This window comes from Canis lupus, chromosome 12, assembly GCF_003254725.2.
Source record: "Canis lupus dingo isolate Sandy chromosome 12, ASM325472v2, whole genome shotgun sequence".
Lineage (NCBI taxonomy): Eukaryota > Metazoa > Chordata > Mammalia > Carnivora > Canidae > Canis > Canis lupus.
In genome coordinates, this window is record NC_064254.1 from 44,004,070 (window position 1) to 44,028,898 (window position 24,829).

General features: G+C 38.1%; 1 pseudogene; it reads right to left on the reverse strand.

Moving 5' to 3' along the window:
* LOC112658311 (acyl-protein thioesterase 1-like) lies at positions 1 to 578 on the reverse strand (annotated as a pseudogene).
* Positions 579 to 24,829: the final 24,251 nt, after the last annotated feature.

Here is a 24,829-nt window from a genome sequence, read left to right on the forward strand (position 1 = left end):
TTAAGGTTGACAAAGTATCAATGAAAACTGCTTGATAGCCATCATTTCCTGGTGACATAAACTATGCATCATGCCTTCATAGGTTTTTAAAGTTACATTGGTTAGATTTACCAATAATTTTAGCTTTCAACAGAGAACCAACTATTATGGAAACTAAAGGGTGGTAATATCCATGGTACTAAGAAATATCTGTTAGCCGCTGATAGGATTCCATGGAATGGAGGCCCACAGGGGAAGTCAGTGAGTCCAGTGATAACTGCCAGTTTCTGCCAGCACTACATAAAGGTAGTGCTCTGTCCTGAGAAAATTCTCCCAAAATAATAGCATTAAAAAGAATGCCATTCTTCACTCCTCTCTCAAAGCTTTTGCATTTTCTACTAATTCCAGGTTCACTCTCCTATGAATCTGGTGAAAGTCCAATAATATTAAACCAAGAAGGCATAGCCATGTTCACAGTTAATGTAACAGGCATAAATGGCACACATGAGTAAACAGATTTGATACATGAATCTTTGATACCTGCAAAGTCTCCTGCCCATCCATGCCCAGTATCTCCACGGCAAGAAGGCATACAGACATTGATGGTACTACTGCCTTGTGAAAAGCAGGAAGAAAAATGTTTCCTGAGAGCTACATCCCTTCTAGAAAGCTCAGATATCATGGATCTACACCAGTGGTTTTCAATCTTTCTCCCACTTTAGAGTTACCTGCAGAGCTTTGAAGAACACTCCTGACTGGTCAAAGAGTTGTTGATTTAATTGGTCTGGGTTGTAGCTTTAGCACAAGGACTTCTTGCCCTAAGCTCCCCAGATAATTCTAGTTTGCAGCCAAAGTTGAGAACCACTGGTCTGAAATAATGGTTCTCAAACTTTTGCATAGATCAAAATCATTTGGAGGGTTTGTTAAAACGGGCCCCACCCCCAAATCTTTGATTCCGTAAGTCTGAGGTGAGGTCTGTAATTTGCTTTTCTAATAAGCTCCCAGGTGATGCTGACGGTCGAGTTGCCACATTTGAGGACCACTGGTATAGAGCAATGCTATCCAGAGAAACATAATGTGAACCACATATTAAAAATTTTGCAGGGAGCCACATTTCTTTAAGTAAAAAAGAACAGGGGCACCTGGGTGGCACAGTCGGTTAAGTCCTGGACTCTTGGTTTTGGCTCAGGTCGTGATTTCAGGATCTTGGGGTCAAGCCCTGTGTCTGGCCCCACGCTCAGTACAGAGTCTGCTTGGGACTCTCCCTCTCCCTCTGCCCCTACCTCCCTAAAATAAATAAATCCTTTTTTTTAAAAAGGTTTTTTAAAAAGAGGGGCACCTGGGTGACTCAGTTAAGCATTTGCCTTCAGCTCAGGTTATGATCCCAGGGTCCTAGGATTGAGCCCCCTGTCAGGTTCCCTGCTCAGTGAGGAGTCAGCTTCTCTCTCTCCTTCTGCCCCTGCCCCCAACGGATGTGCGCATGTGCATGCACACAGTCTCTCTCTCTCTCTCAAATAAATAAATAAAATCTTTTTTAAAAAGTCAAAATAAACAGGTGAAATATATTTTAATAATATATTTTATTTAACCTAATATATCAAAAATAACAGTTATCATTATAAAAATTATTAGTGAGATGTTTTTACCTTTTTTGTACTGTCTTTGACATCTAGTGTATTTTACACTTACAGCACATCCCAATTTGGACAACAGATTTTTATTATTTTTTTAAGATTTTATTTATTTATTCATGAGAGACACGGGGGGGGGCGGGCAAAGACAAAGGCGGAGGGTGAAGCAGGCTCCATGCAGGGAGCCTGACATGGGATTCGATCTCGGGTCTCCAGGATCACGCCCTGGGTTGAAGATGGCGCTAAACCACTGAGCCACCGGGCTGTCCTATTGTATTATTTAAAACCTAAAAGTACAACTATTATGAAAAAGATCCAGTTCCATGATTTTTGTCATTTAATATCACTGAATTAAATTAAAATTTTACTACTTTCTTAAATCTGTTTTTTAATCAATTAATCGAGATAAAAACCAATTCCCATCATTGTCATGAATAAATATGTAGCATTGTTTTCAAATACTTTTTAGTATAGCAACTCTGTCATTTGTTGGCATGATTTCTTTTTTTAAATTCAATTTATTTAAACTAAAAAAAAGAAAAATAGTTCATTCATTTCTTCCACACATATGCACACTCCCCCACCTCTGACAACTACCAATCTATATCTGTAAGCTTGGTTTTATTTATTTATTTATTTATTTATTTATTTATTTATTTATCGATTCTACATCATATAAGAGAGATCATATGGTATTTGTCTTTCTCTGTCTGACTTATTTCACTTACCATAATGCCCTTGAGGGCCATCTATGTTGTCACAAATGGCAAGATTTCATCTTTTTATGGCTGAATAATATTTCATTGTGTGTATATACATACATATACGTACATATACATACACATACCACATTCTTTTTCTATCATCCATCAGTGGAGACAAGTTGTTTCCATACCTTGGCTATTGTAAATAATGCTGCAATGAACATAGGGATACACATCTCTTTTCAAGTTAGTGTTTCATTTTCTTTAAATAAATATCCAGAAGTAGAATTGCTAGATAATGGTGGTTCTATTTTTAATTTTTTTTGAGGAACGCCATACTATTTTCCATGGGAGCTGCAATACTTTGCATTCCCACCAACAGTGCACAAGAATTCCTTTTTCTCCACATCCTTGCCAATACTTGTTATTTCTAGTCTCTTTGATAATAGCCATTGGTGATATCTCATTGTGGTTTTGATTTGTGTTTCCCTAATGATCGATATAAAGAGCATCTTTTCATGTAACTGCTAGAAATTAGCGTATGTTTTTGAATGATGAATTGAGGGTCTTATTTGTGCTGGCCACATTTCAAGTGCTTAATAGCTACATGTAGCCAGTGGCTATCAAATTAGAGGGCACTAATCTAATCCAGTGCATTTTGGCTCTTCAATAAATGCTTTAAGTGATAGAAGAAGATCAAATATACATATTCATATGTATATGTGGTGACTCTTACTTTCAGAGTCACTCAAGTTATACTACCTTATTAATCTTTTGCTTATATACTTATTTATATCTATAAATGCTGTGTAGCATATAGATTTCCTTTACAATGCCCTGATTCTTTTCCTTCTTTTCAACCTAGTTGGTTCATTCCTCCAACTCTTTTATTGAAAGCTCACAAAGTCCCAATTGATTACATGATACATAGAATAAAATGTAAAATAGGGGCACCTGGGTGCTTCAGTGGTTGAGTGTCTGCCTTTTGCTCAGGTCGTGATCCCAGGGTCCTGGGATCGAGTCCCACATCAGGCTCCCTGCAGGGAGCCTGCTTCTCCCTCTGCCTGTGTCTCTGCCTCTCTTTCTGTGTGTCATGAATAAATAAATAAAATATTTTTTAAAAAATAAAATAAAATGTAAAATAATATTACATTTAAAACAAACTTCTGGGATTCAGGTGTTCAAAAAAGTATTGTTCTTCAAAATAGCCATACTGCTTGAGAAATTTTGCACATATTCCTAACATTGCTGCCAAAAATTGAAATGTATTATTCCAATTCTCTTTTGGAATTATTTCTTGTTCACTTTAGGTAAGCAGTAGAGCACAGCCATTTGAGAGTATGACATCCACAGGTACCAGGGGTTAGGAATTCAACATATCTTTGGGGAGTCACAATTTTATACAAAATGAGCATGAAGTCAGACTACTGTTTGTTTTTTTTAAGATTTATTTACTTATTTATGGAGACACAGAGAGAGAGAGAGAGGCAAAGACACAGGCAGAGGGAGAAGCAGGCTCCATGCAGGAAGCCTGACATGGGACTCTATCCCGGGTCTCCAGGATCACACCCTGGGCTACAGGCGGCGCTAAACAGCTGCGCCACCGGGGCTGCCCCAGACTGCTGTTTGAATCTTGAGCTACCACTTCCTACTTCTGTGACTGGGAAACTTATTCTCTCAGGGCCTCAGTTTTTCCATCTGAAAAATGGAAATAATAGTATCTGCCTTTTGGAGTTGCTATGAGCATTAAACAAGATGTTTTTTGTGTATTTAGGGCAGCCCAGGTGGCTCAGCAGTTTAGTGCCGCCTTCAGCCCAGGGCATGATCCTGGAGACCCAGGATTGAGTCCCATGTCAGGCTCCCTACACGGAGCCTGCTTCTCCTTCTGCTTGTGTCTCTGCCTCTCTCTCTGTCTCTCATGAATAAATAAATAAAATCATAAAATGAAATAAAATAAAATAAAATAAATAAAATAAAAATATTTGTGTATTTATTTATTCAAAAAATATTTATTGATCATTTACTCCATACCAGGCTCCAGTGTAGGCCCTGGAAAAACAGTAATAAATAATACAAAATCTGTGGCCTCTGAAAATTATATTCAATTGACACAACAAACAAGCTATATATCACATCATATATTATACAATAAATGTATAGTACTTAGAAAAATGCCTGTCACATAGTTAACACTCATCAAATCTTATCCTTTTTCTTCAAGATCCAATATTGAATATCATCTTATGAGGCCATTCCCCATTCCCTCGCATATAGTTATTTGTACCTTAGTTTATTCAAAATGTTTATTGAACACTTACTAAATACTAAGCCTCAGACTAGGCACTAGTATACAGAGATAGACTTGTGAAGAGAAACAGCTAATACACAAGTAACGAAGTTAATAATTATAAAATATGAAGTGTGAAAGAAATCAGCATTCACTTCAGCAATCAGTAACATGAACACTAGTTTTAAATATTTCTAATGTTTTTCAACTGTATTTTTCATAATACTTGACATGCTTTTTATTTAAGTACTTGAGAATATTTCTGAATGATAGAAGTATTTCTTCCACTGTAGCTACAGATAACATCAATAAGGCTTCAGTTACCTGTGTATTGCAGATTTGTCCCCAGTGCGGATATTTCCAGAAATATTTCATCGACTGTGAAAGGGAAAACACACAATTATACAAGTAATAGCTAATGTTCCTGTCAAAGAGGTATTAAAAGTAGTAATTTTGGGGGCGCCTGACTCAGTCGGTTGAGCATCCAGCTCTTGGGGATGGCTCAGGTCATGATCTCAGGGTCATGGGATTGAGCCCCACTTCAGCTGTGTGCTGAGTGTGAAGCCTGCTTTGAGATTCTCTCTCCCTCTGCCCCTCCCACTCCTCATGTGTACAGGTGCATGGATGCACGCGCACACACACACAGACACACTCTTTCCTTAAAAAAAAATTAGTGGTAGTTTGGAATATAGTCATCGAGACTCTGGAACCAGATTTCATAGACTTCTATTCCAGCTTCACCACTTCCAGCTTGTGTGCCCTTACTTACTACCTCCCTTTGTCTCCTCGGATGATTTATCTTCGCTATCAGTAACACTCTGTGAATATTTCTCAAGTGAAAGTAAACAAGATAAATCAGGCACACTATATACTTAGCTTGAACTTTTAAAAACAAAACACTATCCATTCATTATCACTAGAAGAAATTAAGTGTCCTAAGAATGATTTTTACTTAGAATTTCAGCAAATAGGTGTTTTGGCAGAATTGAGACTTAACAGGTATTAATACTAATCCTGGAGTATTAACTAATGCACTAGATTCTTCTGTGTATTTTTTGCTCTCATAACTAAATAAATATTATTTGAAATTGCCTATTTTGTTTAAATTTCATGTTTTTAAATTTGTAAATGAAGGTGCTTGAAAATAGGGCTGAATCCATGAAAGCTTTTTAAATTTTTGTTTATCCCCGATATCATCACAGTATAGCTTCCGTAGATTAACTCTCTATGTATTGCATGTGAAGCTCACCACTCTATTGCCCGTCGTTCCTGTACCAGTCCAAACCTCTTCCTTAGTTTGAGGAGTGGTAGAGCTGTTCAGTTCTATAAGAAGCAAAGAAATGACATTACTAAAAATTTGGAAAAGCTCGTAGGGTATCCCAGTAGGGTATTGGTATGTAACATGCTACTCCAAAATTCAGTAGTGTGAAATGATAACTATTTTGTGATCTCTCACAGGTTCTGCAAATTCAGAATTTGTGAAGGGCTTAGCTGGTTAGTGCTGGCTCAGCATCTCTCCTGTGATTGCAGTTAAACAGGAGCTGGGACTGGGAAGAGGGAACCCTGGAGCAGCTGGGGCCTGTGCAGGCACCTCTCTCTCTCTCGTCCTCCCGTTTCATGTAATCTCGGGCTCTCCATGTGAGTCTCTCACTGCGAGCTGGCCTGAGTTCCTCACACAACAGCATGGCCACCACAGGACAGTCAAGCTGCTTACATGGAGCTTGAATTCTTCCAGAACAAGTATTTCAGGGAACAGGGTAGAAAGCACTTTTCATTTTGATTACCTAGACTTGGTAGTCACATAGTGTCACTTCTCCCATACTCTCTTGATCCAAACAGTCACAAAAACCAAAGAGGAGTTTGTGATAGGAGATGTGGTGCAAACATTTGGAAAATTGCATTTGCCACAGAGGATTGAAGAGATCTATTTACATTTACTCCCATCACTTTTTTAATATATATATCATTAGTTCATCTGAAATATGCTGTGGGTGATGCACTTGACATAGACAAATTATCAGCACCCGTGTAAAATTTGCAGGAGTAAAACAAGTTGAGAAAAACTTATTCCAGAAAAGCATTTAAGAGGATATTTCATAATTCAATTTAGATTCAGGCCCAATCACTTACTACATCTTTGGTGTATCAGATTTTAGAGTCACTGGTGATTCTGGATACAAAGAGATTTCCTTTTTTTTTTTTTTTTTTTTAAAGATTTTATTATTCATGAGAGACAGAGAAAGAGGCAGAGGCACAGGCAGAGGGAGAAGCAGGCTCCATGCAGGAAGCCCAATGTGGGGTTCCACCCCAGGTCTCCAGGACCACACCCTGAGCAGAAGGCAGATGCTCAACAGCTGAGACACCCAGGCTTCCCACAAAGAGATTACTAAGTGCTTTCTAAATTGTTTTCAATGTGTTCTAACGTGGTATGTTTTCTTCTAATGCTTTGAAAAACAGCAATTCCTAGGAAAATATGTGCTAGTGCTCAGCCTGGACATTAAATCAGCCATAATACACCATTCTATGTTATCTTTACTGTCTTAAATAGTTAGGAGATTATTAAGTTAGGCTAGCTTCATAGACTGTTAACAAGGAGCAGTAAAAGAATTGTATATTAGAAACCAAAGGCATTTGGGTTTATTAGAACCATGTACTGATTTAGCTGTGGTAGAAATAGAATAGCATGTTAAAACTAATAATGGACCTTAAATACTGAATAGAGAATTCCTTTTTTTTTTGAGAATTCTTTTTTAATTTGAAAAAATATGCTCCAAAGTTATTGATGGTTTGTTTCATTTCATAGTTCTGTAGTGCTTGAAATTTGTATAAAGAGCATATATTACTTTCATATTCAGGAAAAAAAACTTAAAAGGTTGGAATATACCCAGGGGAGTCTGTAATTAAAGCAATACGCTATAAAATTTTAGGAACCTCAATTTTTTTCTTTCGTTCCAAAAGTAATTAGAGATAATGATTTGGCATCATACCTCATTACCTTTCTGCAATACGGATGCATTAAAATCTCTCACTGTTTGCCAGTAGGCACTGAAGCCAATAACATAATGTACCTGTGAGACAGAGAGGATAAATTTCATAATACTTGACTCTGCCAAACACCTTTGTAAATCCACCTTACTTTTCTTACTTCAAAAAAGCTGGACTTAAAAACAAACCAAAAAAAAAAAAATCCTAAAGTTAAATAATCAAAGCTAAAAAGACTTGGTAGAAATGTACCCCTTTTTCATAACAACATACATTAAAATTTACCATTTAACTCTGCCTCACCTACAGAACAGATTTGCATGCAATGTAGTTAATAAATAATTTTGAAATATGATGTTAACAAGAATTCTCTAAATTGTGATATATGGCTTTTTACTTCTCAGTATCTGCTACATATTTTGAAATTTTTGATGTTATAATTAGAGAAAATAAATATTAAGTATGATTTATTTTCAATTAAAGTTTGTTTTTTGTTTTTTTAAAAAATATTTTATTTATTTACTTGAGAGAGAGAGAACACACAAGCGGGGGGAGAAGAGGGAGAAGCAGAAGCCCCTCTGAGCAAGGAGCCCAAAGCAGGGCTCCATCCCGGGCTCCCGGGATCATGACCTGAACCAAAGGCAGCCTCTTAACCAACCGACTGAGCCACCTAGGTGCCCTTCGAGTAAAGTTTCAATTGCAAAAAGATAATGTTTCAAAAAGTTACTTAAATTTCTCCTTGGAAGGAATAGCTAGTTATTGCCTTAGAATTACCATTAGTATCTGACACTATATTGAATTGTCTTCATATCTCAAATATTATAAAAATAACAAACAAAAAATCACACACATGAAAAGTTAGCCTTATGAAGTTGCTTTACGTGAGTGGAATTTTAAAAGATGGAATATTGTTTTTGAGATCAACTCAAAGTATAACGACCTTGTTAACCTGGAATCCATGGGCTGCATTTAGTGGTAAGTGTCTAGTGATCTGCCAAGAATACAAGTAAGCCAGCATTAGGTACCAACTATCATTCTGTAATGTCACCAGAAACTTGGCATTTCAAATCTAGTTCTAAGCTGAAGCTCCTAACCCAGTGGCAGAGCTCCAAGCCCTTTGGTTTATGTGAGAGGGAGAATACGTATATGAAAGGTTGTACTCAGGAGAGTTGTACAAGAGATTCATTCATGACAGATGAAGAGACTCGAGAGAAGGCACGTAGGCCTGAGGGGAAATTTGAGGACTGAAATAAATCTTGCCATAGTGGAAACAGCATGACCGAACCATTTTTTGGAACATATGGTACAATTTCTGAAGGGAAATTGGGAATCTTTGGGCAGGGGAAAAACATTATATGGATTTGATAGGAAAGTTATTCTAGGGTTTTGAAAACAACCAGTCTTTCCACACAAATATATGTAATCATTCAAGATTTCCCAATTCAAGAATTTATATTGACACAGGAAATATCCATGTAATTGTTTGTTTTCAGATTTGGAGATACATATTTGCTAGAACCATATGCAAAAAAAAGCTGGAGGAAGTAGTCAATCACTTGTCCTGCACCCCTCCTACCCTCATCTCTACCCACAGAGCATGTTTATCTTCTGTAGCTTAGTGAAGCTTCAAAGGTGGATTTTTCCTCACCTTACACTGTGGAGGCTGCTCTGTTCTGCAGTTAAAATGGGCTTGGAAGGGACTTAAGACCATTATTACATCCCCCCCCCCCCCCCCCAACACACACCTCTGCCATGGGCTTACTGTGATGGTAAATATGGGCCAGGCAGGAATGAACTTTTATCAGGTAAGCCAGAACCATACCAAGACAGGAATAATCTCCCACACTCTTCAGCTTTTTCCTTTCCTTTCTTCATGCTTTACTAAACCACTCTTGAGGCCCTGGAAAAAAACAAGGAGCAAGAAATTACTAGACCATGCTGAGCAAAAAGGGAGGAAACATTTAAAAAACACAGGCAAAGTTAAGAGCAAAACTATAAAAATCACTTGTGTTAAAAGGAGCGTATCAAAATGCTCTCAAGGCCTTAGAATGAAGTTCAGACCCAGCTCCAGGTCTGTCAGAGAATACAAGTCTGACGTTTTACTTATACAGAGACTCATACTTTGTCATACTTTGACTTGTTTGCCCGGTCTACAGAGAAACTGATATATAATTGTTGAAAATATATTACTTAATACAGATATTAAATTACTTGCACTGTTTTCTATCATTTTTCTTGCAATTCTTCTGAGGATATCTGTTGGGAGACACTAAGTCTATCTCATAAGGCTAAAATAGTTTTTTTATTCATAATATCTTTCTCCAATCTGTATATTTTCTTCATAAATAGATCCACAATAGAGAAAGTAAAAGGACATAAGAACAAAGCCCTATGAGTTGAGGATTCATAGCAATTTCTGAACAATTAAAAAGTGGCAGACAGTGGGCCACACTATACTAATTATTAATTCTCTGGTACCTAAAGATCCCACTTTTTCATATACCTCTCACACCTCCAAGAAGATAATGTATTACAAATTTTCTAGAATTAGCTGCTTTAAAATATGTATCAAACACAGAGGAGAGGAGCCTGGGTGGCCCAGTCAGTTAAATGTCCAATTCTTGATTTTGGCTCAGGTCATGATCTGAGTCGTGAGATCAGCCCCGTGTCAGGCTCCACATTTTCTGTGGGGCCTGCTTGAGATTCTCTCTCTTCCTCTCTTTCTGCCTCTCCCTGACCCTTGTGCAAGCCGTTTCTTTCTCTCTCTTAAAAAAAAAAAAAAAAAAAAATTATGACAGAGTGTTCCTGGCAGTAGATAAGGTAGTTCTTGATGTATTTGTTATCTACCAATATTTAAGAAATTACTACAAAACTGGCTAAAATAACAGCATTTTTATCTCATAGTTTTGTAGGTCAAGAATCCAAAGGCAGCTTTGCTGGTGCCCTGGCTCAGAGCCTCTCACAAGGATGTGGTCAAGGTAACAGCCAGGGCTGTTTTCATCTCTAGGCTTGACCCTGGGAGAATCAGATTCTAAGTTCACCAATGCTGGCAGGATTCAGTTTCAGTCTTGGTTGGCGCTGCTTGCTCTTTGAGTTCCTAGGGCAGAGCAACCTTAGCAGTTTGCTTTATCAGAACAGGCAAGCAAGAAGATCCAGAAGGAGAATACGAGCAAAATGGAAGGCAGTCTTCTATAACCTCATTTCAGAAGTGACATCACATCACTTTTGCCATATTCTGTTCTTCAGAAACAGGTCACTAGGTTTAGTCTACACTCAAATAGAGGAAATGGCATAAAACATGTAAATACCAGGAGGTAGGGATCTTTGGGAGACATTTCAGAGATTGCCTACCACCCCTGATGTGGAAAATTCTTTGTAACTCCAGAGGCTTTTTACATTGTAATACTTTTGAATAACCATTTCCAAAGGTTAGTGGGTTTTATTTGAATATAACATGGTCTGTTTTATACTTTAAAATGTAGAGAAAATGATTTTTTGCAATAATTTTTATATACATTTTTAAATAGTTCCCTAGTTTTCACATATTAGTGATATATCTGAACACTTAATAGATCTAAAACACTTTTTTTGGCTAAACAAAATTAAGGGGAGTCAGAAGGAGAAAAAAACAGATAAATTATATATATGTATGTATGTATTTTTGGAGGTGGCTCAGCAGTTGGGCAGCTGCCTTCGGCTCAGGTTGTGATCCCAGGATTTGGGATCCAGTCCCATATCGGGCTCCTGTGAAGAGCCTGCTTCTCCCTCTGCCTATGTCTCTGCCTCTTTCTCTTTGCGTCTCTCATGAATGAATAAATAAATAAATATTTTAAAAAATAAACTGTTTCATCAATGTAACTGCTGTAATATGACTGCAGGGAGCCTGATGCAGGACTCCATCCCAGGACCTCAGAATGACTTGAGCCAAAGGCAGACGTGCCCCTTCTCTTTCCTTCTTGATTGAGAACAGTTTGAGAGCAAGACCTACATTTCATTAATTTCTGAATCCCTAAGGCTTGGGGGCCCAGCAGGAGTTCGGTAAAAATTTGTGGAGACGCACCTGAAGGGAGGGGCTGCTGACAGGGGAAGGATTGCACATGACTTTCTCTAATTTCTGCCCTAGTGGGAAAATACAGAGTAGCATTTTTCTCCCTTGGGTTTCCGTCAAAATCAATGAGTGTCATTGATATGAGATCTGATACGATGTAAGAAATGTATTTATCAAGTCCAGATGCATTCTTTCCACCGAAAACTGGTTAGAAACACATTGCTGTGTTTTATTAACCAAAACTCCTTTATCTCCACCCTTTCCCTCTTCTCTGACCTGAACCTCTGTAGCAGTTACACCCATTGTGCTCTACCTCAGCTCTTGCCCTGAGATGAGCAAGTGATCTGGGTGCTAGAAAAAAGAGGACCATGTTATGAAGCGGATAACCCCTGCTTTTGCCTGTCTTACTGGCAAGTGTTAGGAAAAAAAACATACAGATTAAGTTTTAAGATAAATTTACAAAAATAGAATCTGATTCAAATGTCAGGTCTTCGGGGAAATAAAGAGAGATAAAAATTCAAATAGAACTGAACTTCTCAAGGTCAATGTGTTCTATGTGTATATTGTATCAAAACAATTACATCATGTAGCCGTTCTTCTCTGAATAAGGCCTAATATCTGCCCACACCCAGCAACATTTTTTTTTTTAATTCTAAATGTTTCACGAAGGCAAATTCTTTCCCACACTCAGAAATGTGTTCTTGGTCCTCTGAGTATTCGTTTTATGCCAAGTTTCAAAGTTTTAATTCTAAATTCTTTTGTTTAACTTTTTAAGCATATGCTATAGGAGAAGAGAACATTATTTTTTTTTCTGCTTGATTGACTCAAATAGTTAATTATTATTTCTAGAAATACTTGATAAAAGTACTTTTAAACCAGGAAGTAGAAGGAGAAATTCCACGAGACAATCTCATATTTTGAGAATACAACAAACAAGGAGGACATAGAATCAAGGGCCGTCTTCTTATGGATCATTATGTTGTTACCTTATTAATAAGTTATGAATATGTTACTATCACCCAGGAAGAGTTAGATTAAATTAACAACCCTAATAATAAATCAACAGCCCTGAATCAGCCTGAAGGGAAATCTCTAATTGAATGACAGAGGCCTCTATCATTGTCTATATTCTTTAACACTCAACCTTTTAGATGAAAATGTGAAGGCATAACTTTTAAAGTATAATGGTATATGTATTTTTTATAACTTTTCATTCTAATTTTAAAAATAGTTCATGCTTACTACAGATAGTTTAGAAAACATAGGATATTGTCCATAGTAATAGGACTTTTCTTTCCCATGGGTAATTTAGATTTCTTGAATAATTTAGCATGGCTCTGAAATAGTTTCGTATTTGCCAAAAATCTATTTTATAGGCCTAGCAACATATTAACTAAATTTATGAGTGACATGGGGATTTTAAAAGAATAGTTAATATGTAGAAGAGAGAACTAAGAATCAAAAACTCTCTGCAGGCTGGAAGAATTAGGTTGAAAAGAACAAGATAAACTGCAGCAAAATCAAATGTAAAGCTCTGGTACAGAAACAAGTGTGCATACATAGGAAGCAGGCAGTGTGTTCAAAGAAGAGTTCCTATGGAAAAGACCAGGCACTTCTAGTTGATGACAATTTAGTCAGTATTTTGCTTTAGTCACTACAAAAAATGCTAACGCAAGCTTATGTATCACTAGTGATGCACAGAATCCTGATGAAGGGAATCCATTTCACATGGTTTGGGCTACATCTAGAGAATTGTTTTCATTCTACGTGCACATTCAAAGATAGTGTTGATAAACCTGGAGTCTTCCCTATTAAATTTTTTTTTTTAAATCACGTGAGCTAAGAACAAGTTGGAGGGACTGGTGCTGTTTAACTTTAAAAAGAAAAATCTAAGGGAATACATACCAGCTGCCTTCAACAATTTTTCTTTAAAAGATTTTATTTACTTGAGAAAGAGAGAGTAAGTGAGAGAGAGAATGAGCAGGGGGAGGGGCAGAGGGAGAGGGAGAAGCAGACTCTCCTCTGAGCAGGGAGCCTGACCTGGGGCTGGATCCCAGCACCCTGGGACCATGACCTGAGCCAAAGGCAGACGCTTAACCAACTGAGCCACCCAGGTCTCCCTGCCTTTGAAAATTTGATAAGTTTTTTTCCTGGGCTGCTCCAGGGAGCATAATGAGGATCAAGGGTTAGAAATGTCATTCAGATTTCAGCATGAGATTTCCTCAGCAATGTTTTGTCTGAAGTAGCCACCCGGTAACAAGTATATTACCCTATTTTAATTTTCTGTATAATGGGTTATCACTATCTATTCACTTGATGTTTTTTCCCCCTGTAAACTTAATTCATTTACTTATTGTCTGTTGGTCTGTTTTCTTACTAGAATATAAATTCCTTGAGAATGAGGTTCCTTCTACCCTGTTCACAGTTCTATACAGTACATTGAACAGGGTTCCTATAACTGGTTTTTTAATGAATTAACTTATAGGGAGGCAGATTTGGGCTTACCAGAAAAAAAAAAAGGATTTTCTTTCTGTGGGAACAGAATAGTGTGGGAGGGGGGAGTGGCTATCAATCACTAAGCATATTCTACATTAACTAGTTTTCTCTTCATAGTTTATCATTAGCTACCTTTTGAGCACTTATATGCCAGAAATAGGCAATGGAGTCAAAGCTCAGAAAAAGTAACTTTGAGCTACCCCACATTGCTAGAACTGGGCTTATAATCCAGCCTGTTTCCAAATCCAGTGGGCTTTGTGCTATACCATAAAAAGAGCAAAATTTTTATGGAGATGAACTTCCCATCAAGGGTGCTAGCTAAGGTTAGATCGTCATCCATCAAGGGTGCTAAATTATGCCAGATAATGGATTCTTGAACTGAGTGAGATGTTGGACTAGACCCAACTCTAAGATTCTGTGATTCTATGATAGAATCAGCCCATTCATAATAGGAACTGATTCTGTAACAGGATTTCTTTATTTTGCAAATAACAAAGAAGAAAAGAAAACTTTTCTGAAAGTGTCACTGGGAACCCAAGAATGTGAACTTACACACTTGCTGAGACATTATCCCTTAATCCTAGCTGGATGCTGTGGAAAGTTCATGCAGAAATAGATTTGTGCTTCAAATGTAATCACTCCTATAATCTGCAGGTAAAAATTAAAACGTTGAAACTAAAATGGAAAGTTTTCAATAAAGGAAGCAAATTGTACAGTGATTAGGGTGATAATTGTTCCAGATGAATATCTAAGCAAAGCTCATTTCACAAACTATGAAAAGGGATCAAACAAAGAATAAAGAATATTGGCAATGTGCCAAGAGTCATTCTTGGAAAGAATTAGTCTGCCTATTACAGTATTAGCCATTATAGGATTAGCTGATACAAATCACTTCAAAATGAGAATACATTCTCTGGAAGCTACATATTACCTTACACCTTGAATATATTCAGAATCATTTTTTTTTAAATCGAATACTAAAGTTTCTTTTACAGGATCAATGTAAATCAGATACTGGTGAATAATTCATTAATCATAAATCTTTAACTCAGGTGTTTGAGAGGAGTTACGTTTTAGATCCATGAAGAAAAGATATTCTGCAAAGAGATTATCTTTGATACAGAGGTTAGCAATATATCAAGGCTTCCAAATGATCATAAGGAACTATGTGAGAGAAATTTTTGGAAGTGTTAAGCACTTCCCAACTTCCCAATTTTTGCTAGTTTTTTTGGTTTTGTTCTTTAATGCTTATAAATAAGGATATTCCTATAGAATGTACTTAAAATTCTATGCTGAGTACAGTAGCTAACCGTGAGAAACTAATATGCTTTTTAATTGATACAAAAATTAAAAGTGAAAGCAAGTTATGTATTTGTAGAATATAAAATATTAGTATGTTTAGTCAGTCATCACAACACAAAGGTGACTTTGTGGTATCCAAAAGAGTAATGAAATGGTTGTCAGTGAAAAAGTCAAACAAATTCAGGGCAAGGTAGATAGGAACTAAAAATATCTTTAAAAACAGGATTATGTTGGAGAGGATGTGGAGAAAGGGGAACCCTCTTGCCCTGTTGGTGGGAATGTGAACTGGTATGGTCACTCTGGAAAACTCTCTGGAGGTTTCCAATATAAATAAATAAATAAATAAATAAATAAATAAATAAATAAATAAATGGATTAAAAGACCCTTTTTCATATGTGCATCTGGCACATAAAAGTTACCAGGCAAATTGTTTCCTTACTTACTGTTTCTATGTTCAACTCTGGCAAAGGAGTTGTTCTGTCCACAGGGGTCCCGACTTATGATGGTTTGACTTCCAATTTTTTGTCTTTATGATACGGGAGAGTTTGGTTCTTGTCTCATGGAGTTGAAGAATGAATTTCACAGATGAGCAAAGCGATAGAAGTTTATTACGCAGAGATACAAAGAAAGTCCTCAAAAGTGAGCTGTATCAATATTGAGGGCTGCCACCGAGGGCTTTTATGGTCTTTAATAAGAAGATGACCGGGTACTTGGTAAATTTCTTATCAATATCAGCGTAGAGGGCAGCCCTGGTGGCTTAGCAGCTTAGTGCCGCCTTCGACCTGGGTCATGATCTTGGGGACCTGGGATCAAGTCCCGCATCAGGCTCCCTGCATGGAGTCTGCTTCATCCTCTGCCTGTGTCTCTGCCTCTCTCTCTCTCTGTCTCTCTGTCTCTCATGAATAAATAAATAAAACCTTTAAAAAATATATATCAGCATAGATATTAAGAACAAACATAGTGAACTTGTAACAAACAAGAGGTTTTTTTTTTTTTAAATATCATGAGCCCAAACAAGATGTTCCCTTCTCTCCGGTTAATAGCTTCTCCATAATTTTTTTACATCTGGGGTTTCTGTGAGCCTAATAGCCTTTAAAGGGGAATACTCCCTAACAATTTGGAGTTTTTCTGTTTTTACTGTCTTATCTCTGTTCCCTAGGGATGGGTAAGAGCCTGACTTTGGGGCCTTTCCCTTATCTTCCCCTGCCTAGCCCTGTCTGCCCCTAACTCATTCCTACATCATTTACAATGATGCAAAAGCAATACACACTCAGTAAAAACTACTTTGAATCCCGAATTTTGATCTTTTCCTGGGCTAGTGATACGTGCTACATCTTCTGTTATGATGCTGTGCAGTCAGTCATTAGATCACAAGGGTAAATAACCAATAAATTGACAAACATTTTGAACCCACACAACCATGTGGGTTCTTTTTCACTTTCAGTACAATATTCAATAAATTACATGAGATATTCAACATCTTATTAAAAAATAGGGTTTGTGTTAGATGATTTTGCCCAACTGTAGGCTAATGTAGTGTAAAAATGTAAGTTTTGAGCATATTTAAGGGAGGCGAGGCTAAGGGATGATGTTCAGTAGCTTAGGTGTATTAAATGCATTTTCAAATTATGGTATTTTCAATTGATGATAGGTTTATCGGGATGTAATCCTATTATAAATTGAGGAATATCTGTAGTTGTGTCTTATTTTATTCTGTGAACTAAATATCTTTATTTTGTAAACTAAATATCTCAAATGGATTATTAGCATTTATTTTAGTGGTATGTAGCAAATGATAACCTTATAATTTCTACATTGTGTAAAATTGTATTGTTTTAAGTCAGTTTTGCTTAAACAAAAGAAACCTTTTAAGCTATTGAGTAATGGGTCATATCTACTTGGCATAAGATTCAGGATAACAAGGCAGTATATGACATCTCCATACTTAGATCAATGAAATAAACTGCTAATTGATTTATTCTTTTTAAAAAATATTTTAATTATTTATTTATTAGAGAGAGAGAGAGAAAGCACAAGTAGGGGGAGCAGCAGAGGAAGGAGAAGCAGGCTCCCTGCTGAGCAGGAGTCCAACAGGGGCTTGATCTCAGAACCCAGATATCATGACCCAAGCTGAAGGCAGATGAGATGCTCAACCAGCTGAGCCATCCAGGCACCCCTAAATTGATTTATTCTTAAGCATCAATGTGGTGTGATCTGAGATCAGATGCTACATTACTCTGCTTTTGGCTGAATGCAACATTCCAAACTTTTGAATCAGAAGGGTAAATGTAGTTCATTCAAAATAATTATTCTTTTATATAAACACACTAATCAAGTTATAAAAATATTACCAACTCTTGAGGCAACTTATCACTGTACAATTCCCAAGGGAAGATTGGGATGGCCCTATTGAATACAAGTGAAAATACCTGACAGGGGGTGCTTGCCCCTCCTCCCTCCCATCTCCCCCTTTCCCCTCTTACTCATGTTCTCTCTCTGTCTCTCAAATAAATAAATAAAATCTTAAAAAAAAAATACATGATAGTAATCAAAAGAGGAGAAAAAGTCAGACATAGGAGAGAACAGTATCTAGGAGAAGCCAGATGTGTATCTATAGCTTAATAATGTGGAATTCTTGATGTCTTAGGCTACAGCAGTTAAAGTTAATTTCAGTATGTTAAGATCCTCATATTCTGCTGAAACACATTTGTCAAAATTATTCTCTTTCCTCTATTATATATGCTATTTTTTTCTCTCCTCCTTTGTGTACCCCACATTTCTAAATATATAATTCACTGTCAGTAGAAAAGTTCTTTTAAAAACACACACACACACATATTTTTATACAATATAAATTCACATCTTTAGATCAGAGGAATCTTCAGAGGATGCATGTTCTCATTTAATCTTTACATAGCTTTTGTTTATTTTAACTCTTCCATGGGAAGGAGTGCCATAATATCATCAATAGATTATTAATATTAAATTAATATTGAGAGTAACCTAAATGCTTGCAATTTCTGATTTTAAAATTTGGCATTTTTATTTGAGTCAGTATAAAGGTGATTGTGTCTAAGATTAACTAACTTCCTGTATATCACAAAAGAGCAAGAGCATCTGTGCCTTGTGACAAGGAAACATTAACACATCTGTTCCTAAACATCCATGTAACCGTGGCCCTACTGTTCATTGTGTTCTAAATTGTAAAGACCAGGCCACGTGGATTATGTGCCCCTCTGAAGGAGACTGAAAAGGAAACTAACATTGTTGGGTATCTATTTTGTAGAAGGCATTTTGGTAGACGCTTTACATACAATATCTCACTTGATTCTCACCACCATCCTGCAAAGTGAATATAAGTATTCCCATGCTCCACTGATAGCTCCTCCTTGAAGAATGACCCCGGTCATAGATACAACATATGGTAGTAGCAATTTTTATTTTATTTTGTTTAAAATATTCTTTTTAAAAATTTATTTATTTATTTGACAGAGAGAGGGAGAGCACAAGCAGGGGGAGCAGCAGGCAGAGGGAGAGGGAGAAACAGGCTCTCCACTGAGCAGGGAGTCCCCGATGTTAGGGCTCAATGGAGGGCTGATAGGGTCTTAGTGGGGGGCTAGATCCCAGAACTCTGGGATCACGACCTGAGCCGAAGGCAGACACTTAACTGATTGAGTCACCCAGGTGTCCCAATAGTAGTAACAATTTTTCTTCAGATAAAATGATAGTGAGATAGATTTGGAGGCTGCATTGTCCAATATGGCAGCCACTAGCCACATGTGATTATTCAAATTTAATCAATTAAAATTAAAAATTTGGTTCCAAAGGGTCACTAACTATGTTTCAAGCACTCAGTAGGTACATGTGGCTAGTGGCTCTTGGATTGGACAGAATAGAACATTCCCCTCATCACAGAATGTTCTATTGGGCGGTGCTAATTTTAAGTTTGCAAAAATCAAAAGAGACGGCATTTTCATTGCAGAAAACAAAAAATAGAGCTTGCCATTCAACTGAGTAAGATTGAGCAAAAATTATTTCAATATTAAATGAAAATTATTATGTGACCAACAACAAAGATGGCCTTAATCTTTCCCCTCCACCTGACTAATCTTTAGACAGGCTTCTTCCTTACACTGGGGCCCCTGACTTCCTTTTTCTTAGGTCATTTTCTTCGGAAAACTGGTAATTGTAAATCATTTGTTTGAAGCTTTGGGATATATGGAGTCTTTTAAAAGCATCTTGCTGGTTTTACAGCCCAGAAATATCTTTCACAATGACTTGGGACCCATCTCTTTGAAATGTAATCATCAAAGGAGATAGCACTCCTGTCTTTCAGTTCCTGTGGGAGGGTCTTGGAGCCTAACTTCCCTGGGGCCCTTGCTCCAGGTTACAAAACTATCTCCTGTCATAAAGATAGGAGCTTATTATTCCTTTGGATAAAGCCAATTAGCAAACACTGATGGCCTATGGCTTCCCCCCAGTATTTCCCAGTACTTTTCCACTACTTCAGCCCAGCCCTTTAAAAGCCCTGCCTTTCTGCCTGAGTGAAGTTAAGTTCCCAGTTAGTTCTGACATATCCTCTCCCCTATTGCAACAGCCTTGAATAAAGTCTTTTTTGCCTACTTAACTTTAGTGCAATTTTTGCTTTAACATAAGTTTTCAAAAAGTTGGAAATAGTCATTCAAAATACTGTCTTATTGGGACACCTGGGTGGCTCAGCAGTTTAGCGCCTGCCTTTGACTTGGGGCATGATCCTGGAGTCCCGGGATTGAGTCCCATATTGGGCACCCTGCATGGAGCCTGCTTCTCCCTCTGCCTGTGTCTCTGTCTCTCTCTCTCTCTTTGTGTTTCTCATGAATAAATAAATAAAATATTTTTAAAAAAATACTGTCTCATTATACTGAAAATAGTTTTGATGTTTTCTTAAGATAAACCAACTATTAAATGGTCTACATAGTTGTAATCAGAGTTATACGGCTGAAGTGAAATGGTTTGATTTCAAAGGTAGATCCAAATCCAGGATTTAAGGATAGAGAATCGCAATTACATGTAGCTGGGCCTGACATCATTTCATCATAGGCTTAAATCTCACATAGGCTTAAAATGGTAGATCTGGGTTCACTGGGGGAAACTTCCAGCAATCTACAGTGGTGCCCCCACTTATCCATGAAGGATATGTTCCAAGACCCTCAGTAGATTACTGAATATATGTATTATTACACACACACACACACACACACACACACACACACATACATACACACATATCTAAAAAATATTTTGCCTAGAATTTATATTTTCTGAAAATTTCAGGGAATTAATTATCATGTCTTTTGGCTTCTTTTCAGCATTTTGAAAGTTCTGTTTATTTTTGGAGAGAGAAAGCATGAACGGCAGAGGGGCAGAGGGAGAGGGAGAGAGAGTATCTCAAGCAGACTCCCAGCTGAGTGTGGAGCCTGACATGGGGCTTGATCTCATGACCCTGATACCATGATCTGAGCCAAAAGTAAGAGTTAGATACTCAACGAACTGAGCCACCAGGTGCTCCTTTACAGCATTTTGCCAAATTTGAATCACTATTAATAAAAAATATTTTCTTCTCAGAGAATAAATTTGATGGTTTGTTGAGAGATAGGCTTTGGGGTGATTTTCTTTCTTTTCTTATGGGCATTATAGGGCCTTTACTTCCATAACCATTTAAGCACTACAGAAAATCAAGAAATGTTGGCTTCATCCAGCTCTTGCTTCTGATTCACTACTTTTTTTTGACCAGATTTGAAAAGTGATGCCTCATGGGGGTGTTGGGGATGGCAGGGAAGGAATCACAGACTTTCTGTAGAACTAAAAATACTTAACAATATACAGATATATTTATAAATTTCAGGTGCTTTATAACTTTTAGAAAGTTTTCATGTCAATTCTTTTAATCCTTTTAACAATCCATTCGGGTGGGTTTTACTCTTTGCCCATTTTACCAAGACAATACAAAACAAAAATCCAGGAAGCTTAGAGACACCTTGAGGCAATAAGCTTCAACAAAAGTTGTGTACCTCTATTGTGCCCACTTCTCACTAAACCATGGCAAATTTGTGCTTGGGTTCCTACCACTTGACTAACACTACTCCTACTAAGGTCTCCCTCTTCCCCAACCTCTTTGTAAAAACTTTTCAATGCCTGTCTACCCAGAGTATCATCAGCTCTTGACTTTGCAACTACACCTTACTCGATTCCCAGACATCACTCTCTTTCATTTTTTCCATGGCTTCCCCAGTTGCCTTTTAAAGGACTCAACTTCTTTTACCTTAGAGCTTCCCAATAGACAGGAAGCAAAGAAACATTGATTGCTTTACCCAGGCAGGGCCTGGAAGTACAGGACCTCCTCACTGATAGCCACCACTGAAAACGTTTTTATTCTGTGCCCCTATGAGGGCCACATAAGAAGAGTGGATCAGAAAGTGTGCCTCTCTCCCTCCCACCACACATGGAACTCACTGCTCTATTGAGTTGTTCTGGTAGAGGCCAAGCTGCACATCAATTCTAGTAGCCCGAGAAAGAATTTCAGTCTAACACAGAACTGGAGGATATAAAACAGGAAAAATCTCAGTGTCCTCAGGAAAATAAAACTGAAGTACTGGAAGACTGATTTCTGGTAAACGCCTGATTCACAGAAAATGGATAATATTGGCATTTTCTTAAATGACAAGAAGTTGGTCAGGGGCTGCCTCATGTCAACCTTAGGAAGTCTTAGTTTTGGCTACAAGAGGCATGAACAAGAAATGACCCAGATCAGGCTGGTCTCACAAAACAGGCTGACTTGAGCTTTGTCTCTATAACTGAACTGGTTTGTCTGTCTGCTCAGGAATTTTCAACGCTGGTCTCCACTTGTTTTTGATTTTCCCAGACTCTAACTGAGCTCTCTTCTCTTTATATTCCTTGCCCATAAATACAGTCCTCCCCAAATCCTCAAGGGACTTGCCTGCAGCTTACTTTTACTACGTACATGTCCTGAGTTGCAATTCCTCTGCTATTTTCTGAAAACTTATCTTTCTGACACTTTTGAGCTTGCCTCAGTTTATCACTTTATTTGGGTTGACAAGGCCAAAAGGGGTTGTATATAGCAAAAGATAGAGCTGGTGGTGGGAGGAAAATTAGAAGTAATTCCCTCCTATTGGAGCAGCAATCAGAGGACCAAATTCTGTCTTCAAATATATAGCATCAACTACACTTTGAGTAGTCACTAAGGTAGTTGCAGGATGACTATCCTTACTATATACTTGTTCATCAAGAAAAAATTTGAGTGGTTCTTGAGAGGCTCATCTGGTTAAGCAACCAACTCCTGATTTCAGCTCAGGTCATGATTGTGGGGTTATGAGATGGGGCCCCCAAGTCAGGCTTCATGCTCAGCTGGGAGTTGGCTTGAGATTCTCTCTCCGTCTTCCTCTGCCCCTCCCACCTGATCTGTCTCTCTCTCCCTCTTTCTCTAAAATAAATAAATAAATCTTTAAAACAGAAGAGAAAATTTGGTTGGATTCAAAATCCATTCTCTGTAAGAAATTTACTATTACGTTTGTCAATTTAAAAAATAAGCTGATTGGGCATCTGGGTGACTCAGTCAGTTGTATCTGCCTTTGGCTCAGGTCATGATCCCAAGGTCTGGGGATCAAGCCCCCTGTTGGGCTCCCTGCTCAGCTGGAGAGTCTGCTTCTCCCTCTCCCTCTGCTCCTCCTTCTGCTTGTGCACTCTCTCTTGTTCTCTCTAAATAAATAAAATATTTTTTTTAAAAAAAATGAACTGATAGCATTTTCAAATATAATTTCAACTGTCATAAATTTTTGAGTGATATAAAAATGTTCTTGCTTTTTAAAAAAGATTATTTATTTACTTGAGGGAGAGAGAGCGATAAAGAGAGAGAGTGAGCACTTGTGAGCAGGGGAAGGGCAGAGAGATAAGAAGAGGGAGAGAAGCAGATTCCCTGAGATTATGACCTGAGTTGAAATCAAGAGTCAGACACTAAACTGACTGACCACATCTGTTTTAAGGTGACAGGGCATGTGGATATCCAGAATCTGGAATCCCCATGTACCAGCTGAGAGGCCTTAAAACCTGTAACACCTCTATCTGCCTACTCATTGCTCTGATTCTTAAGCCAGTGTGCCACAAAAAATGGCACCACAGTGTTTAGCTCCAACAAAACTATGCTGGTCACAAGGATTACAGATATCAAAAGCAAGAGAGTCCTGACCTACAGCAGCAGTACTAAATTGGTTGCAAAAGCACTTTCAACCAGACCTTCTACTCCATCTCAGAAATTTCCTGGAATGCTAAGTTGGTAGGGAAAAACTTTGAAACGGATAGGAACCTAAACTTCCAAAACCTGTCAGTGACAAGGCCCCACATCCTCCTCCTGAAAGTGGCTGGGTTTAACCTGCTCATGATGCCCAGCTGTGGCCCAGCTGAGGTCACCAAGACTGTGAGAGCCCTGTGTTCCCACACTCCTTGCTCCTCATTGCACTTCCTCTCCATTTTCATGCATAGAGGTACACTCTCTGCCCCATGAAGGAGAAGGCTCCCTCTGCTTCTCTGGCCCCAGTGACAATGCCCCCAACTGGATCCTACCGAATATTTGTGATGAAGATGCTAAAAGAGCTACCAGGCATTGCTGCCATTTCCTCTGTCCCCTCACTGCTGCTTGTCACTGCCTGACATTCATGGCAGAGGCAGGGGCTACTGTAGCCTCTGCTAGTCATGAGGAAACACCCTACTTCTCCCTAGAGACTGCCTCTGACATCCCCTCAGATGACATGGGTCCCCAGTGTGTTCTCTTGGGCTCCAGCTCCTGGAGAATGTTGTGAAGAGTTACATCTTTAGTGTTTATAAAGAAATACAGATCACCTCTTTCCCTGAGACATCGGGAAAATTATCTTCCTATTTACGTCCTGCTATGCTATGTTCTAAGTCATGTTGCATATTCTGCTGCCCATGGCTTCATTAAAAGCAATCCAATCATGCAAAAGACATGAACAGAAATATCACAGAGGAAGACATAGACGTGGCCAATAAGCACATGAGAAAATGCTCCGCATCACTGGCCATCAGGGAAATACGAATCAAAACCACAATGAGATACCACCTCACACCAGTGAGAATGGGGAAAATTAATAAGGCAGGAAACAACAAATGTTGGAGAGGATGCGGAGAAAGGGGAACGAACCCTCTTGCACTGTTGTGGGAATGTGAACTGGTGCTGCCACTCTGGAAAACTGTGTGGAGTTTCCTAGATCTGCCCTACGACCCAGCAATTGCACTGCTGGGGATTTACCCAAAGATACAGATGCAGTGAAACGCCGGGACATGTGCACCCCGATGTTTATAGCAGCAATGTCCACAATAGCGAAACTG